This window comes from Helianthus annuus, chromosome 2 (assembly GCF_002127325.2).
Source record: "Helianthus annuus cultivar XRQ/B chromosome 2, HanXRQr2.0-SUNRISE, whole genome shotgun sequence".
In the NCBI taxonomy this organism is placed as follows: Eukaryota; Viridiplantae; Streptophyta; class Magnoliopsida; order Asterales; family Asteraceae; genus Helianthus; species Helianthus annuus.
The window spans coordinates 151139913-151150564 of NC_035434.2; positions in this window are offsets into that span (position 1 = coordinate 151139913).

Sequence of the window (10652 nt, forward strand, 5' to 3'; positions counted from 1 at the left end):
CTACTATCTCTTCAGGAGATCTTATAACCTCGACTTGACCATCTTAATTACTTGCTCCAGTTTTCGAGGAATTTTATTATTGGAATCAACTAGTCTACCATGCTTTAGGCGTGCAATAGACTCATTACAAATATGTGGTTGTCCTCTTGGGACACAAATATAACTGGAGCATAAGCAGTTGATTATGTGACTTACTTAGTCACTCTATTTAGGTCAGTGGACTTGTCTGGTAATTTGTTCTTTAATATTGGTAACTGAATTATCTTTGAACTTCTAGTTCACTTTTTATAGTCTAAGGAACAAGATGACACGATAATTCATTCCACTTTTCACTTTCCAACTGCTTGTTATCTCCCCCTAATGTTGGAAACATTCATTCACTAAAGTGAAAACCAATGAGCCGTAAACAAATCGCTCACCAATGACTTTAAGTATTTAATCATAGACAATTATTTTTTTTATCCAACATATATTCTCAATCCTTTTAGAGATCCCAACATTGTGCTAGTATATATACTGCACAACCAAAACCTTAGTGATTAGTATTATATATACTGCACAACCAAAACCTTAGAAGGGGCGTATTTGGTTCCTGACCAAAAACCAACTATAACGGGGGAAGTATGATGACATATTGGCTTGATGTGAATTAATGTTGTACATGTAAAATCATACGTATCTAAATAAAAATATGAACTCTTGCTCTTATGATCATTGACTTTGCATTCAATGAACGTTTAGTGATCGTCTCAACAAAGCAATTCTTGTATAAATATAAGCCATATGAAGTTCAACATTTATTCCAATAACTTGGGAATTGAATTCACCGTTATTACCCAAATAAATATACCAATCTGGATTAATATGCTTGCTATCACATTAGCTAAGCAACAATCACACAAACTTCAGGTTGTGGATTTGATAACCATTTAGACGATGCATCGATTTAAAACACTAAATGGTATTGTGTTGGGATATTCATATCCTCTAACCATTTCCAGAATATTTAGGGAAACACACCCTACTTTATTTGGCAAATATATAACTTCCTTTGAGAGCAAACATCAATGTATAATTATCAAGAAGAATCTTCTAGTTCTTTAATAATTTCACACCATCATTGACTCGGTGTGGTCTAACTAGTCATGCCAATTAATTAAATAATCATGATCTATAAACTTCTGATATGATCATATATGCATTACTTGCTCGCATGTAATACAAAACTTAAGATACAAGAGAATGGTCGATCCCATCTTGCTCGTATGAACTTCCTTTGAGTTCAAACCATCATGTTAATTATTAACTCCATAGTTTGTCACTTTTGGTGGTCCATCTCATTATAAACCCCTGACCATCATTACAATTCTAAATGGTCGATCTCATCATTACAACTTTCTCAATTATGTCCATGATCACTACCTTTATAATGTTCAATATGTAATCACACTTTAGGAAATGTGATAGAATCTAAAAACGTTAGATTTTCATTCTTTGCTCAATCACACAAGTATAAAATCTCTTCAAACTTTTCATACCTCTCATAATGATTGTGTTATTTCAGGAGCATATGTCTCAAGCGTGATAAATGAAAAAAAAAATCACTGATTTTTCCGTGTAAATGATATTCTCTGTGCTTAACACCAATTGAGAAGTAATTAAATCGCAGAGTCGCATAAGATATATCGGCCTAACATCTTACGACCTTTTATAACTTGATAATGAGAATCGGGGAATATAACACCTTGGTGTTAAATAGAAGCATATTTTCTACTTTTTTTATGGGAGTGATAATAAACCACAACTTTGGTTTAATCATTCTATCTGATACAATGTAGAAAAAATGATAGCATATAGAATACAAGGTATCCATAGCGTTAAATCGTACAATACATGAGGTTATAACATGTCACCACATAAATACGAGTTAGAATAAGCATTTAGGCCTTTATGAATTAAGAAACCTTTTCATCACTAATAAACAAACGCATATATAATATGTGTAATAACTTATCACAATATAACCAATCACAAAAATAACTACTCAAGGGTCTATAACCCTCTTTTTAAATTGAACATCACCCTTAACTTATTTAATATAACAAAATCATAGAAAGCAAACTAAATGAATAAATTTTCATGTGTTGAACAAATATTTATATATGCAATTATTATCACAATCCTGACCACCCATTTAAATGCAGAGAAGCATGTATCATATCAATACAATAGATATCAAAACAACACAAATTATAACGGATTGTAATGATCAGTTAAACATAATTCATATCAATACAATAATTATTAAAACAAAACAAATTATAACTGATTGTAACAGTTAAACATAATTCTCTTGGTTTAATTTAATAAACTATAACATTTGTTTGATATTACGTGAGAGAATAATATTTAGCTATTAGTGAAAGTTTATCCTTATCTCTCTGAAATAGTTCGTTTATATGCCAATTAATTAGATAATATTTGGATTCAAAATAAATCACGAAAGATGTTCAAAATAAATAGCCTTTCCTATATATTAAATATATTAGTGCTTACTCAATACAAATTAAATCCTATCCTATAAATAAGTTATTTTCATACCGGAACTTACGCCTCAATATCTAAATATCTCCTTGTTAGTCTATTTAATGTATTGTTTTAATAAAGAAATACAAACAATAATTCATCGTAGAAAAAATAGAACCAAAAATTTCTCCTCATTAACAAGTTGTAACAATTTAAAAATCAAAATTGATATACAATATCAATTTAATAGTTTATATTGGTAAAAAGAAAATCTAGTAAATAACATGGATAAAAATAAATTTCTGACGAATAACATTCTTAAACCAATTCCATTAAATTTGATTCATAAAATCTTTAACAAAAACCACAGAGAGGTGACACTATAAATATTATCAAAATATTATTAAGTGATAATAATAATAATTTATCGACCCTAATAAAATAGTTTGATGTGTATACGCATAAAGAAAATACTGACAATAATTCAGATCATCTTTTGATTTGTAAGATTTATTGAAATTGGTTTAGTTGTGTTCCAGTAACAAGTCACATAATACAACTAAATGAGTTTGTTTTTAAAATTAATGATAGGAATAATATATAGTTGTTTACACCTAGTGGAACACTTTTTTTATCTTATTCAAATATGCCCATTCGAAATCATACCATGATTTTAACAATTATCTCCCAAATATTTACTAATAATTAAGTTTCAAAAATTAACCGACTATATGATTTATTTACCTTTTGTAGAAGCGAAGCATATCAGTCGGCCACATATTCCCAATGATTCCTGGATTTTGTGAAGCTGCTATTTGCCACTGAATGATCAACTTGCTGAATTCAAACTCGTTGAAATAAAAGGATAAAAGGTTTTTGAACAGAGCACTCTCATGCTGATAACGTGTTATGAACAAGCCTAATGGCAAGAAGATGAGAAAAGATATTGGGAGAGAAAGAGATGTTTATTATTAATGGTGAGTTCATACAATACATACAATGGAATATATATAGGGTAAAGAAACTTGGAGAATAAGCCTATTCTATTTTAGGCGTTGATAACCACAATATCAATATATTTATAATAAATCACTATTTATTTCATTTCCTTTATTAATATATAGTAATAGTAATAGTAATACACACAAACTCTAGAATTCTGTTACATAACCAACACAACATCTACGAGGAAAGTCACACCATCAACTTCTTCCCCTTCCATGAATTCTATTTTGCAATGCTAACAACAACGTCGCCACTGTCAATTGCCAGCATCTCGATTAATATTTGAGCAAGCACAGGGGTTCTATCACATCAGTTAAGAGTATAGAACCCTTGTACTTTCTCCAATATTAACTACGGTTGTGGTGTCTTCGTCGTTGTTAGAACTGGCTAAATTCATGGTAGAAGAAGAAGCTGATGGTGGGAATTTTCTCTACATGTTGTAAACAGATAAAACTCTTAAGATTTTCTTTAACTCAAATAGCTAATTATATATAATACAGGTTTAGGAATAATCATCATAATTCTATTTGAATTTGTTTGTAGACTAATATAATAATATTCTTTTGTTAAACTGAAGAAAAAGATGCGAAGATTAGGCTTTAATTATTAAGAGTATTTTGTGGCGAGAATATATGACTGTTATTTGAATCTGTTTGCTTACTAATATAATAATAAGTTTTAAGTTATCAACATTATTTTTCTATTTATTATAATACTTATCTATATTATTTTTTTTAAAAACAAACTATGATATATGTTATGTTAGTAAGCAAGTTTCAACTTTACAGAAATATTTTAAATGTCACTAAGTTAAACAGATTGAACTACAAGAATTTGGTCAACCGAGGCGTGTAAAGACTCAGATGACATGTCGTCTCTACAAGAATTAGTCCTATATCACTTTATTAGTTCATTGTGTCCTTGCCTCAATTTCATAAGACTTTTAAAACATACAAATAAGTTTTTATTTCTAGGTCTTTTTAAAACATACAGATAAGTTTTTATTTCTAGTTGTGTAGAGATTTTATTGGCCTTTTGTTGTATAGTTTCATTTTTTTTTTTAATTTTCTAGCTGTTCCAAAGTCTTAAAGTTGAATCAAGCAAATTCAATTTTTCTTGTTCTATCTCAGAGTATTCATTCACGCGAAACTCATTTGCTTCTATTTCTCTACTTTCTGTAATCGAAACCCGGGCTTTTTCCAGTTGTTCAATGGCCCCATTGCATAATTCTTCTAAATTTCTAATAGCATTTCAAGATTCTTTGTTTCGATTATCTAATAAATCCACAAGTTAGGGACACCAAAGGTTATTCTCTCTTGGCCCTCTAGAGTGTGGCATCCTCTTTGTCCATGACCCATGTGATAATCTGCCTCTCCAACCAATTGACTTGAATGAGAATGAGATTGAGATTGTTCTTCCAATGATTCCAACCTTACTCTGATACCACTTCTGCCTAGGTTTGACATACGAACAAGATCATGAATTTGATTAAAATGTTGTTTGGCCTGATTTATGCATGTCGGCGGTTGTGAATGAACTGATACAACCACTCAAGAAGCGAGATAACGCCTCGTTTACTTTATACATAATTATAAATTTAATCTACCAAAACTGAATTCACAATTTAAACCCTAAACCTACCAACTAGAGTATAGACACTAATTTATGTACGATTTAAACTTAGGTTAAAAATTATGAAGGTAAACAAAAACTTGATTTGTTAAGAATTCATTATCATCATCAAAATTAACACCATGATGTCCATCTTAGAACATGGATTTCAAATTAACTTTCATATCATTTGAATCTAACGGTTGGCCTTTCATTAACCCTCCACCATGTATATCCATCTTATACCTGAATTTCAAATCAACCTTCATGTCACCTGAATGGCTGAATCCAACCATCGGCTTTCATAACCCTCCACTGGGGTGTGCAAAAAACCGAATTAACCGAACTATAACCGAATTAACCGACAAAACCGAACCGAAAAAACTGAACCAAATAAAAAACCGGTGGGTCGGTTAATGGTTTTTTTGAAAACCGAAAGTAGCGGATCGGTTATGGTTGTCATTTTTTTCCATACCCACCATAACCGAGCCGACATGTAATAAATCTTTGTAGGAGTTAGGACTTTTCACCATATTTTTATTGGAGATTTTTAGTACTTATGAGTTTTTCATATCATTTTGTGGTTTTTGTTGAATATTTATTTGAATTTATGAAATGTATCATATCACTTTATTTGGATATTCGATAATAATTGGTATTAATATTATAGATTATATGTATTTTTTAATACTATGTAATATACAAATAGAGTAAATGGCCATTTTAGTCCCTGAGTTTTGTCCAAATTTGCCATTTTAGTCCAAATAGTTTTTTTTTTGCCTCTGGGTCCCTGACTTTTCCTTTTTGTTGCCATTTTGATCACATACACTAACTCCATCCAAAAACTTCATCTTTAACCAGGGGTATTTTGGGGATTTTCATTTTAAATGTTTTAATTGCCATTTTGATCCAATTGCAAAAAATCAAAAAAATTCCAAAAAATTCTAAAACATAATAAAAATTCTAAAAAATCATAAAAATTCTAAAAAAATACAAAAAATCCGTTTCGGCGCGAACCCTTTCGAACCCGAACCGTTTCGAGCTGAACCGTTTCGACGCGAACCGTTTCAACCCGAACCGTTTCGAGCTGAGCCGTTTCGACGCGAACCGTTTCGACCCGTACCGTTTCGACCCGAACCGTTTCGAGCTGAGCCGTTTCGACGCGAACCGTTTCGACCCGTACCGTTTCGAGCTGAACCGTTTCGACGCGAACCGTTTCGAGCTGAACCGTTTCGAGCTGAACCGTTTCGAACCGAACCGTTTCGAGCCGAACCGTTTCGAGCCGAACCGTTTCGAACCGAACCGTTTCGAGCCGAACCGTTTCGACGCGAACCGGTTCGAGCTGAACCACGCGAACCGGTTCGAGCTGAACCGTTTCGACCCGTACCGTTTCGAGCTGAACCGTTTCGACCCGTACCGTTTCTAGGCACGGTTCGCGTCGAAACGATTCAGCTCGAAACAGTTCGGGTCGAAACGGTACGGCTCGAAACGGTTCAGCTCGAAACGGTTCGGTTCGAAACGGTTCAGCTCGAAACGGTTCAGCTCGAAACTGTTCGCGTCGAAACGGTTCAGCTCGAAACGGTACGGGTCGAAACGGTTCGCGTCGAACAGCTCGAAACGGTTCGGGTCGAAACGATACGGGTCGAAACGGTACGGGTCGAAACGGTTCGGCTCGAAACGGTACGGGTCGAAACGGTACGGGTTGAAACGGTTCGGGCCGAAACGGTACGGGTCGAAACGGTTCGCGTCGAAACGGTTCGGCTCGAAACGGTACGGGTCGAAACGGTTCGCGTCGAAACGGTTCGGGTTCGAAACGGTTCGCGACGAAACCGATTTTTTAGATTTTTTTAGAATTTTTTAGAATTTTTATGATTTTTTAGAATTTTTTAGAATTTTTTTGATTTTTTGGAATATTTTTGATTTTTTGGAATTGGATCAAAATGGCAATTGAAAACATTTAAAATGAAAATCCCCAAAATACTCCTGGTTAAAGATGGAGTTTTTGGATGGAGTTAGTGTATGTGATCAAAATGGCAACAAAAGGGAAAAGTCAGGGACCCAGAGGCAAAAAAAAACTATTTGGACTAAAATGACAAATTTGGACAAAACTCAGGGACTAAAATGGCAATTTACTCTATACTAATATATACAAATATGCAATAACAATTTATTCCATGTTAAAAAAATTAAGCTATTTTTAGCTAAGCTAAATACACGATTAACCACCCATAACCGACCCGCTATAACCATCAAAACTGAATAACCATAACCACCATAACCAATCGGTTATGGTTATGGTTATGGTTATCCAATAACCGAAATCGCGGTTATGGTTATGGTTTTTGGTCAAAACCGACCCATGCACACCCCTACCTCCACCATGTATATGCGCATAATCCAACTAGTTTTTGTCCCGCCACTACAATAAACCTACGACATCCACCACCAATTTTAGTCCCATTGTGTATGTCTTTCCAATAACCAAAACCAGAAATTCATCTTGGCTAGAAAAGTACCATACGCCTTGTATAGCGAATTGAGCGGCCAGTATTGAATAATATGTTAACAGCTTGTGATAATATAATTTGTACCTGCAAGATCCTTTGAGTGATTTCCATATACATTGTCTTCGCTAATCTTTTTCTTGAAAGATTCTCTTTCTTGATCTTCTTCCACCGATAATAGATATAGATGATAAGTTCTTCGTCGGTGGACGATCTATTGGCCTGGGCCACAGGTACCGAATTGTTACCACTAACGACGAACTTATCATATCCATTATCTATGGAAGAAAATCAATAATGAGATTCTTTTAAAGATCAAGATTAACGGAGCGAATGTGAACGGATATCACCCAAAACTGTCGTTAGTTGCCCAGATTCACGAAGGCAGTGGCACTCGTGCTTGTTAGCATTGAAGATGGTGTGTATTGTGTAGATAATAATGTATATATAATATGGGTTTAGCGATAAGGCATCATTCTCTACTTGTTAACATAATAATAAGTCATTTAACTATCAAAATTATTTTTTTTATTATTTAAATACGTCTTTAGTTATGGCCTTATAAAATGGTTGTAATTTATACAACAATATAGTTTATGATTCAAAAAGGTCAGTGCAATTGTTAATTTTGAACCAACATAAATAGTTATTCTAAATTTTTTAGTATTGTTTTTAATTTTTTAAATATATTTTATTCGTTATTTAATTTGTTTTTTTTCCTCTAATAACTTTGTAATACCCACAAATAATAAAAATAATAAACATTTACGTTTCAACTCAAAATTTTACTTTCTATAGTTTCTTATAATAAATGGCTTAAGTTAAATTTAAAAAGTATGTTTACTTTGTGAAACCAACAAAGATATTTTATTCAAGAGATAAAAATTTAGTTAGTTTTATTATTTTATCTTAGTATTACTAACTGGCCCAATGATCTCTAAATCAAATGGTGAAAAGCTTGCATTTCTCTTAAGAGATGCAGGTTCGACTTCCATTTGATACAGAGTGAGGCACTGATGGGCAATTATCACTATTCCTTTTTTTTTTCCTTTTTAACCGTTTCACTTTTCAACCTTTCATTTTTATCCCTTATACTTTTCATTATTTTATTTTACTTTTTAACCTTATATTTTTCAAATTTTATATGTCTCAAAGAATTTCCATGTTAAACCCCTATACTTTTCAACTTTTAAAAAATTGTCACAAATAATTCTTTTTACTCCTAACATTTTCATTTTTAACTCCTACATGTTTTCATTTTTAACTTTGGTATATTTTCTCTATGGTTTAATGGCCCCGTTGTAACGCGTGGGTCCAAAGTTGACATAGTTATATCTTTTTGGGTTTTACGTTTTGCTCTAACTTTTACGAGTTAACATGCCGCAACGAGCATGTTTGGTTCTACGTCTTTTACTATTCATATTTTTACTGTTAACTCCTATACTTTTCTTCTTTTACAAATTTGTCACATAACATTTTTCATTTTTAACCTCCAACACTTTTTCACTTTCAGCTTTAGTCTCTACTTTTCACCTTTTACAATTTTTTATTTTATATTCCGTTCTCAATTTTGCAAGGTAACACGCTGCAATACGTGTGTGATTCAACGTTTTTACGTCTATATTTTACCCGTTTAACGGCTCCATTGTAGTAACGCACGGGTCCAAAGTTTACTTAGTTATGTTTCCGTCGAATTTTTGCGTGTAAACACGCTGCAATGTGTGTGCATAGTTTAACATTTGTACGTTTATTTTTCGTTTGGTTTAACAGTCTCGTCGTAAAACGCTAGTTATAGATCAATAACTAAATAAAAAAGCAAAGAAATGGATATTATGAATGATTTGTATATATACAAATTTAGTTTCATCAGTAACATACATATGTATGTGTGTCTGTATAAATTTATGAGTAAATTACAAGTTTTCTCCTTTATGTTTACACCAAATTGAAGACGCTATCCTTTAGTGCAAAAGTTGACGAGTTTTGTCCTTAACGTTTCAAAATCATGCACGTTATGTCCTTTAGCCCTAACTCAGTCAGATTTTTTTGTTAAATCTGGTCATGTGCCTTACACATGAGGTCATTTTTGTCATTTCATTTTCCAGGGACTATTGTGCAAATAACATATGTCTAAGGAATATTATGTACAAAAATTAAAAACATTAAAATAAAACAATTTGTCTCATCCTAACCCTATTCAACCACATAAACAATCGTTCCTCTGCATTCTCCCCCAATTCTTACCAAAATCAACCTAAAACCCAAATTTCACAAAGGATAATGATGAAGAGGCACTCTGATTGGTTGCGTTGCAGCAATCGTCGGTCGTATTTCAACAACTGTTACTAGATTCGATTAGTCAAACTCCAGCGATGGTCAAACAAAGCCAACACACAAATAAATTCTGATTTGCGTTGCAGCGATCGCCGGTCAAATAACGTTGAAAGACGACGAAGAATCGTCGTTAATTATGTCAGATCAATCGTCGTTAGAGAGAAGAGTGTAGTGCAGTAATGTATATCTCCTCCGTCAATCCAGTTTGTAGCAGATTCAGAAGTAAACTAGACTTTATGATGTAATATTTAGGAAAAAAGGGCAAGGTGGCATTCTTGTAAATAAGGGGAAATCCCTTATAACCTTGTGCCTATAAATAGATGCCTTAGGGTTTAGTTTTAGGAATTTTGCCACATTTGAGACTTGGAGCTTTGAAGGTTAGAGAGAGAGTCTAGAGAGAGAAAGTGGCAAAAGGTGATTAAAGATTTACAAGAGGCGAATATCATGAAGAAGATTTAAAATGTCAGGAGATAGTGCTTATGATAACTGGTGGAGAAGAGACAGTGCGAGATGGGAAATTAGAAAGTTAAATGAACCATTCAAAGAAGCACGGAGAGCCAAGAGATGGAATGCTGAATTGGAATGTTACATGGATCCACAGGGCAATCCAGTGGTTGATCCTTTGAAAGTGGATTTTGATGCAGTAACAAATCTATTTCCAAATGAGAGCAC